The sequence below is a fragment of the Crinia signifera genome, chromosome 6, assembly GCF_055691185.1.
Source record: "Crinia signifera chromosome 6, ASM5569118v1, whole genome shotgun sequence".
NCBI lineage: Eukaryota > Metazoa > Chordata > Amphibia > Anura > Myobatrachidae > Crinia > Crinia signifera.
The window spans coordinates 276,812,541-276,822,357 of record NC_139222.1 but is presented as its reverse complement, the minus strand read 5'-3'; the positions used below and the strand labels follow the sequence as shown (position 1 = coordinate 276,822,357).

At 46.0% G+C, this 9,817-nt stretch overlaps 1 long non-coding RNA gene across 1 annotated transcript; it reads right to left on the bottom strand.

The window, feature by feature from the left end:
* Nucleotides 1-904: 904 nt before the first annotated feature.
* LOC146007295 (uncharacterized) lies at nt 905-8,511 on the bottom strand. Its single transcript, XR_014444320.1, has 4 exons — nt 7,496-8,511; nt 4,991-5,122; nt 3,769-3,820; nt 905-1,194 (listed from the first exon to the last, which is right to left on the bottom strand). It is a non-coding gene; the product is annotated as an uncharacterized LOC146007295 (long non-coding RNA).
* Between the last annotated feature and the right edge of the window lie 1,306 nt (nt 8,512-9,817).

Below are 9,817 nucleotides of genomic sequence, written 5' to 3'. Positions count from 1 at the left end.
TACAGTTACTGGAAGCCCCAGCCAGACAGTGGTAGTGGTGGTGGTGCAGGACATCCCAGTGATTATACAGACTATACAGTTACTGGAAGCCCCAGCCAGACAGTGGTAGTGGTGGTGGTGCAGGTCATCCCAGTGATTATACAGACTATACAGTTACTGGAAGCCCCAGCCAGACAGTGGTAGTGGTGGTGGTGGTGCAGGACATCCCAGTGATTATACAGACTATACAGTTACTGGAAGCCTCAGCCGGACAGTGGTGGTGGTGGTGCAGGACATCCCAGTGATTATACAGACTATACAGTTACTGGAAGCCCCAGCCAGACAGTGGTAGTGGTGGTGGTGGTGCAGGACATCCCAGTGATTATACAGACTATACAGTTACTGGAAGCCTCAGCCGGACAGTGGTGGTGGTGGTGCAGGACATCCCAGTGATTATACAGACTATACAGTTACTGGAAGCCCCAGCCAGACAGTGGCAGTGGTAGTGGTGCAGGACATCCCAGTGATTATACAGACTATACAGTTACTGGAAGCCTCAGCCGGACAGTGGTGGTGGTGGTGCAGGACATCCCAGTGATTATACAGACTATACAGTTACTGGAAGCCCCAGCCAGACAGTGGTAGTGGTGGTGGTGCAGGACATCCCAGTGATTATACAGACTATACAGTTACTGGAAGCCTCAGCCGGACAGTGGTGGTGGTGGTGCAGGACATCCCAGTGATTATACAGACTATACAGTTACTGGAAGCCCCAGCCAGACAGTGGTAGTGGTGGTGGTGGTGCAGGACATCCCAGTGATTATACAGACTATACAGTTACTGGAAGCCTCAGCCGGACAGTGGTGGTGGTGGTGCAGGACATCCCAGTGATTATACAGACTATACAGTTACTGGAAGCCCCAGCCAGACAGTGGCAGTGGTAGTGGTGCAGGACATCCCAGTGATTATACAGACTATACAGTTACTGGAAGCCTCAGCCGGACAGTGGTGGTGGTGGTGCAGGACATCCCAGTGATTATACAGACTATACAGTTACTGGAAGCCCCAGCCAGACAGTGGTAGTGGTGGTGGTGCAGGTCGTCCCAGCGACAGGACTATTTAGTTATTGTAAGTAACATGAAGTGGTCAGAGAATCCCTGGGTAGGAGAAGAGACATCACATCTGGGTTCCCCGGTCAATGTGTCAAACAATAGACTAGAAGAGAAGGAAAAACAGAATGTATTTAGCTTCTCGCTTAGCATTTTAGTAAATACATCATTATCTCCTGGAATAAAGCAAATAATTAGCACAAGAAGCATAATAAAGATGAATGGGTCACAGTTGTGGGCTCATCACTCTCCATAGCAAGTTTGTAAGCTAATTGGAGCAGGACCCTCTTCCCTCCTGTCCCACAGTCCTCTTCTCTCACACTACAATTACAGCTCTCTCCTACGCATCAACCGTCTGTGCCCACATGATCTCCTGTCGCTCTTTAACAGTTCATCTCTTCCTATAGCAGCCCACCCCTGGTAGGACGTGGACAACATCCCAGCTGTACTGTGTACAGAGCATTGTGCTTCTAATTGTCACCTGTGCTCTACTGTAGTGTCTCAGTTACTGCAATGTATAGTTCTGTGTCCCCTGTATCGTTGTAATGTGTGCTCTATGTGCGGCACTGCCAACCACTTGTGGCGCCTTATAAATAAAATACGATAATCCTGGTACCGGAAACCCTAGCGTGGTGACAATACTTGCAATCAGGTTTCTTTTGGATCCTCTCAAACTGTCCTAAAATCACAACAGGTGGGACTACAGTATATGACGGCCATGGAGCCTTTTCCATGAAATAAAGTTAGCGGTGATAACAATCCCCTTTGGTTTTTTCTCCCCGCTTAGCGATAGAAAGTCTGAATCAGGCCCAATGTCCGGTAAGGTGATGACCAACCTGCTGCTTTGCATGGATCATCTGCCGATCATGCCTGACACCTGGGTGCACATGAGGTCACGGCCGTCCCTTAAGAATTCCTCCCAAGTCTGTTCCTACTGCACGATGACATCACTAGCGATCCGTCTTACCAGATCATACCCCTAACCCGGTCCTACAGGAAGGGCAGAAAGTTAACGTGCCTTCCTGAATCCCACGCTTCTGGAAAGGTGAAGTGTTGGACTACTTCCGGGATATGTCATTGTTCTCCTTTCTCCTTTTCTTCCATCCATAACTCACACACCATCGCATGACTTTCCCAGTGGGTGCAGTCTGTGTGTAACCCAGAACCCACTTCTGCCTTGCGATAGAGCCAGGCTGAATGAGGCCGGAGCTGAGGTCAACGACCATTCCTGAAAACGTTTGTGCACGCCTGCATTTTACCCGGCTTCCTGTCAATCAACATGTGAGGGGCCAGCGATCAGGAAAGATGCTGGATTGATTCGCTAAATGGCTATGTTCCATATGAATTTGCCGTCGTTCCATAATCGACCGCTGTGCAAATTCATACAGCAGCGATCAAGTCTGAATAACCCCCTTTATGTGGTTCGAGATTTTATGACCTGGCTCTTTCAGTGTATTTTATGCGACGTCGCTTGCACCAAAATGGGGCGCGGCCTTGTACCAGCTAGGCCTATTTCTGCGGCTGCGCATCATATCGTCTCTTTAGCTTGACAATAGATATTTTAAGGCTCTTTGCCTCAGACTGGTTGGCCGACTCCCAGGTCTTAGCCACCTCACAAAGGACATCTATTATCTCAGTCCTTCTCTTTCTTATGAATGCGGTACCTGGCGAATGCGGTTTCTGTTTATGGCCTGAATACAGTGGAAAAAAAGTCCCATTCCAGTTAAGCTCTCAGAAAAGTGGTAAATGCGGATGGATGCACTGAGGACAGGGCCACTGAGAGGTATGCTAAAATTTTGGGAGTGTGGCCTAACCGCAGGAGACGTGGCCACTTCCCACAATTAGGCCACACCCCAAAAATGTTTAGAAGGATGTGAAAAAACACTCTAAAGTCGACGGTTGGAGTGTTATTGCCCCCCCCCCCCCCCAGCAGCAGCACACACCTTTAGCATGTGCTGTGCTGACAGCAGGCTCCACATGTCAGTGAGACGCTCATGCTGAGCCTGCTGTCAGCACAGCACATGCTAAAGGTGTGTGCTGCTGCTGCTGCTCGGGAGGGACGGGATGTGGTAATTTGGTCTACAGCATTATGGTAGACAGTCACTAGGTCGACACTACTAGGTTGACATGGTAAAATGTCGACATGGGTCTAGGTCGACATAGGAAAAGGTCTACACGGTTCTAGGTCGACAGGTCATTAGTTCGATAGGTCATAAGTTCGACAGTCAAAAGGTCAACAGTCAAAAGGTCGACATGGGGTTTTTCACTGTTTTTTTGAGCTGACATGTGCCGACAGGCAGTATTTCATGCCCTACCATCCACCAGGGCGTGGTGGGAGAATAAAATAGTGTGCCCGACGCATTGCGAGCGCAGCGTTGCGAGGGGATGCGGTGCACTTTAAACTGTGCCATATGATCCCAACCCGGAGGGACAGAGGGGGAAGGGGGGGGGGGGGTCGGACCAGGCCCTTCCAGCAATTAGTACCTGCTCACCCCCCCCCCCCCAGTGCACTTGAGGTGGATGGCACTGCAGTACCCGCGCTATGAAATGCTGTAAATCGAGGCTTTTGCTAGTTTGGCTTTGGCTATTGGTAACATTGGTGAAATGACCACACACATGCCATCCCCGTGCTAAGTCCATTTATCAGAAACCGATTCTTTATCTATCTCCAGATACTCACCAACTATAATAATCGCCATGACAACGCAGATGAGTCCAGTGACAACCAGCACCTGCGGAGAAGAGGGTTAACGCCGGTCATGTGGTTTCAGCCCTTTTGTGATTGGTCCAGTAACTGGACCAAAAAAATAATGTATACACATTGGTGTAATGAGGGGAGTTCTAATGAAGATGAGATGTTGTCCATAGCAACCAACCAAAATCATTCTATTATCTTCTAGAATATGCTAAATAAATAAGAAGTAGAATCTGGTTGGTTGCTATGGGCAACCTCGCATCTTCAATAGAACTCCCATCTTAGTCAATTTAAATGAGAACATCCAGTAGAAAAGGGGTAATTCAGACCTGTTTGCTAGACTGCGTATATTTGCTGCCTAGTTACAGGTAAAGGAGCTATCCACCAATCAGATTGCAGTATTCTCTACCTGCCTATAAGCCTACAGCCAGGCAGGGAATGTCTGTCAGCGTGCTGATTGGTGGATGGCTGGAGCTATCCACCAATCAGATAGCAGCATTCTCTACCTGCCTCTAAGCCTACAGCCAGGCAGGGAATGTCTGTCAGCATGCTGATTGGTGGATGGCTGGAGCTATCCACCAATCAGATTGCAGCATTCTCTACCTGCCTATAAGCCTACAGCCAGACAGGGAATATCTATCAGTGTGCTGATTGGTGGATGGCTGGAGCTATCCACCATTCAGATTGCAGTATTCTCTACCTGCCTCTAAGCCTACAGTCAGACAGGGAATATCTATCAGCGTGCTGATTGGTGGATGGCTGGAGCAATCCACCAATCAGATAGCAGCATTCTCTACCTGCCTATAAGCCTACAGTCAGACAGGGAATATCTATCAGCGTGCTGATTGGTGGATGGCTGGAGCTATCCACCAATCAGATTGCAGTATTCTCTACCTGCCTGTAAGCCTACAGCCAGGCAGGAAATGTCTGTCAGTGTGCTGATTGGTGGATGGCTGGAGCTATCCACCAATCAGATAGCAGCATTCTCTACCTGCCTATAAGCCTACAGCCAGGCAGGTAATGTCTGTCAGCATGCTGATTGGTGGATGGCTGGAGCTATCCACCAATCAGATTGCAGTATTCTCTACCTGCCTATAAGCCTACAGCCAGGCAGGGAATGTCTGTCAGCGTGCTGATTGGTGGATAACAATACTTATTTTTCCTTGTTTCCTGTACTTCTGTGTTAAGTTGCTTCGGTGTTACAGACCTTCTTGCACCAGAAATTCCTACAGTCCTCTGTGGTACTGGGATAACATGTTCTGTCGCCACCGGAACGGTCCTCGCTCTTCACGTCGGCATCCATGACTTTTTCTATGTTTTGCTGCATGATGCTGATCACCTATCGGTGCAAGACCAGACCGTGGATTACCGACAAGAGCAACAAACATTTCTGTGCCAGGCAGGCCACAAAAGACAAATGTCTAATTGTTCCCTATAATTTACTTATTTCAATAATGTCATTGATAAACCTTGAAGGATTGGAGACCTGGGGCCAAATGTAGAGATTTTGGGAGAGTTTGCCCATTTTTTTTAAAGCGGCAATCATCTACACTGCAAAGCCAGGTTGATTTTGCCATGTAAATGATTGCCGCTTTAAAAAAAAAAAAAAAAAGGGAAAACGCTCCCAAAATCTCGCACTTTCTGATTCTCTTACACCCTATTACATTTGGCCCTAGATTTGAGTCTTAGGAAGGTATTCAATCTATTCAGACTGTTGGAACATACCGACAGTCGGAATCCTGGGCCATTTTAGCTCACCTCGACTGTAACTCGACAGTTGGAATTCAATGTTCTGCCTGTCGAGTGTCGGAAAGTGGGCGTGTCGACGAAAATGGCCGCAAATTGTCAAAAAAAGTCAGTGAATTTGACAATCCGTGGCCGTTTCCGACAAAACAGATCCCGCTTGTTTCAAAGTCGGATCTGTTTTGTTGGAATCTGCCTTTGGGAGATACTTTGAGGTAAGAGAAGAGATGTACGTTGGTGTAGGTTGGTTTATGGCCTTGTGTGTAAGTAAAAGTATTTTAGGTACTTGTGTACTTTCACGGCTCCCATCGCATGCCATATGATTTTCGCCGTTTTTAAGCATTTTTAAAAAATCGCATGCGATTTGTAACAGAAATGCATCCAAATGCATTGAAATGAGTATCAAACATGTTCAATGGCCCCCAAATGTAATTTTTCAGGCTGTACCACCCCCACTATCAACGCGAACCCGAAGCGTGGCGAGCGCAGCGAGCCCACGAGGGGCGTCGGTATGTGTCCTACGACCTTTTTATACCCCCACTATCCACGTCGGCGTGGAGTTGAGAATAGAAAGTGTGGCGAGCGCAGCGAGCCACCGAGCCCGAAGCGTGGCGAGCGGACGCAGACACCTGTTAAGCCTGCGAGGGGACGCGTATACCTGTAAAGGTATCCGTGTGCGCTCGCCACGCTTCGGGCTCGACTCCACGCTGACGTGGATAGTGGGGGTATAAAAAGGTCGTAGGATGCGTACCGCCGCCCCTCGCGGGCTCGCTGCGCTCACCACGCTTCGGGTTCGCGTTGATAGTGGGGGTGGTACAGCCTGAAAAATGACATTTGGGGGCCATTGAACATGTTTGATACTCATTTCAATGCATTTGTATGCATTTCTGTTAAAAATCACATGCAATTTTTTACTATGCGATGGATATCGTGGGAGCCGTGATTGTACACAAGTACCGTATTTTATACTGAATACAGTATCCAATAGGGTGACTGACAGCGCAGGAAACGGCCAATGAATATTTAGTGAGAAAGATTAACCTCACAGCTGCATTCAGTATAGATTGTATTGGTGAGAGTCTGTTATGGGCAAGAGCTGTAGTGGTGTATGTATAGCCCCAGTGGCGGCTTGGCGGCGCTGAGTATTGCCACATTGCGGCCCGGACCTGCAAATCTAGTTGTCTACGGTCCTGTTGCTCCTGTTCCCATTAAAAATGTCGGTACTTGTGTATTAGCACGGCGCCCACGATTTCCATCTTATGGCATCTTATACAATGTAAAATTGTATACCACTGTATATGGCATACAATGGCATACAATGAGATGAGATGAGATTTTAAATTGTATAAGCACACTAATGGGGGCTTACAATGTTAAATGCACCCCCACGCCACCCCCACTATCAACGCCAACCCGAAGCGTGGCGAGCGCAGCGAGCCCCACGAGGGGCCGCGTTTTACTTTACATGTATTACGCGTCTGCTCGCCACGCTTCGGGCTCGGTGGCTCGCTGCGCTCGCCACACTATATAGAATCAACTCCACGCCGACATGGATAGTGGGGGTATGAAAAGGTCGGAGGACGCGTACCACCGCCCCTCGTGGGCTCGCTGCGCTGGCCACCCTTCGGGTTGGTGTTGATAGTGGGGGTGGCGTGGGGGTGCATTTAACATTGTAAGCACCCATTAGGGTGCTTATACAATTAAAAATCTCATCTCATCTCATTGTATGCCATACACAATGGTATACAATTTTAAATTGTATAAGAACGGGTCCCATCGCAGCACATCTCATCTCATTGCATACCATATTAAGCCTTATGGTATGCCATGCGATGGGCGCCGTGATAATACACAAGTACCAAAATGTCTCTCACAAAATGGCCACCGCCTCACAGCAGACAGTTTTGGGGCATTGGACGGCTGTAGAGTTTCCAGAAAAATGGAACTGTCCCCCCCCTGGCACCATCACCTCGTCTATCTGTGCCTGGGTAAGTTCAATATTGTGGTAGCTGGTGACACCATCACTCGGATCAGCCAGGCCAGAAAGGGAGACGTTCTCAGGAGCAGTATCGGGGGACCTTTGGGAAAGGGGAGAGAGGAACCTGGGTTACGAATGTTATATACACAAATGAAGAATGCACCAAATCTAGCAATCTGTTTGGGGAAGTGGCCAAGTGATTTTAGTGCACAGGACATTAGGCAGAAGCTGTGATAAAGTGGAAGGTGATAATGCACCAGCCAATCAGCTGTGTTTGAAAAATGACAGTTAGCTGCTGATTGGCTGGTGCGGTATCACCTTCCACTTTATCACCCTTAATACATCTGCCCACAGTGAGCTCTTCCCAGCAATAAGGGAGATAACAGAGATGATCATTTGGGCCTTTCCTGCTGCATCTCAGTTTTGGCGTCATTTTATATTTGGATGAAACCGAAAGTAACAACAAACACAAAAATACAACACATAATGGGCGCGAAAACAACATTTAACAAGGAAGAAATCGGTAATGAAAGATAGTATAGGGCGGGATAAATATGATCAATAATGATAGAAAATGATGATGATGGGAAGTTGGGGGGTGGGAAGAAAACAGTAGTAGATTATGGAGCTAATTCAGAGCTGATTGCAATCCTGGCCGCAAAGGGGCCCATACACATGCGTAGTGTATCTATAATCGGCCTCTGTGCGAATGCGCGGCCATACGCCCAGGTCTGAATTATGCCCTGTGTCCTGCATTGGTAAATGTAACTCACAAAGGAAACAAATGGAATTAACACGTTTTCCTTTAAAGGCTGTCAGTTTATAAATAGTGAGACAAGTTCTAGCAACCAATGAGCTGTCAGCGTTCATTCCTGTTCTAGACAGACAGAATGACGTTCTGTCTGCTGGAGACGTGCTGATAATATTTATCTCCGTGATTAACTCTCATTTATAGATATATATTACAGATCCCCAGGTATTCGCTGCTGCTGAGATTATACACTACGGGGCTTATTCTGGTTCACTCGAAAAGGCACAATCGCTTTCTAGTAAAATAAATTATCTAAATTAGTAAATATAACAATGATTTAAATTAATAGAAGATGTTTAGAGAGCGCCACACAATTTTTGAAAAATTGATTACAGTTTATTATAAAAAATACATATAAAAATAAATATAAAAATACACAATTAGAAATAACTCATACTGTATAAAAAATTCACAATAAATGACCAAGATATAATTAATAGTATCCGGCTCCAAATCACTCAATTTAGGAATATATAATGAGATTTCAAATTTTCTTAGACACACAACCCTGTGCGGCCCAATCTGTATATGGGCCGCCTAGAGGAGGAGTTGATCTGGGACGGCCCATATGGGGCGAATTTGGTGTACTATGGGCGGTACATTGATGATTTATTTTTTGTTTGGAAAGGGGATACACTTTCAGCACAAAAATTTGTTTCATTTCTTAACACCAATCAATATGGTTTAACCTTCACGAGCACTATACACCCCAAAGAAATTACCTTCTTGGACATCGCACTCTCGGCTGAAGATAACAACATCCGTACAATATCATATAAAAAAGATGTAGATTGTCAGAATTTCTTAAACTTCACCAGCAGTCATCACCGCCCCTGGATCAATAATATTCCTAAAAGCCAGTATTTAAGAATTAGGCGTAACTGCTCAGAAGAAAGCGATTTTATTAAACAGGCTGATGATCTAACCATAGCCTTCCTTGAGTCAGGTTACCCGAAACAGTTACTTGAAGAGGCCCAAAAGGAAGCAATGACCCAAACACAGGTTTCCATCCTCAATAAAACTAGAGACAGAAAGACATCTAAGAATTTGGTCTTTGCGGAAAATTCTACACCCATTTTTGTTTCTAAATACAACACCCACTCTAGACAACTTAAAAATATCATTACCAAAAATCATGAAATTCTTAAGAACGACAGATTTTTACAAGAAACATTAGAAAACTATCCAAAAATAGTCTTCAGAAAAAATCTGACTTTAAAAAATGCCCTTGCCCCGAGTCACTTCCCCAATACAATAAAAAAAATCCTTGGTACAATAAAGAAAGGTTGTTTCCAATGCCCAAGATCTAAATGTATCACTTGTAAATTTTTGAAACCCAGCACTCACTTCATATCTACATCAACCAAAACATCCTATGTGATTGATAATCACATAGATTGCTCATCAACATTTGTCATATATTTAATCACATGTGATTGCGGAGCACAATACGTTGGCCGAACAACTCGCTCCTTAAACACTAGATTCCTAGAACATAGGAG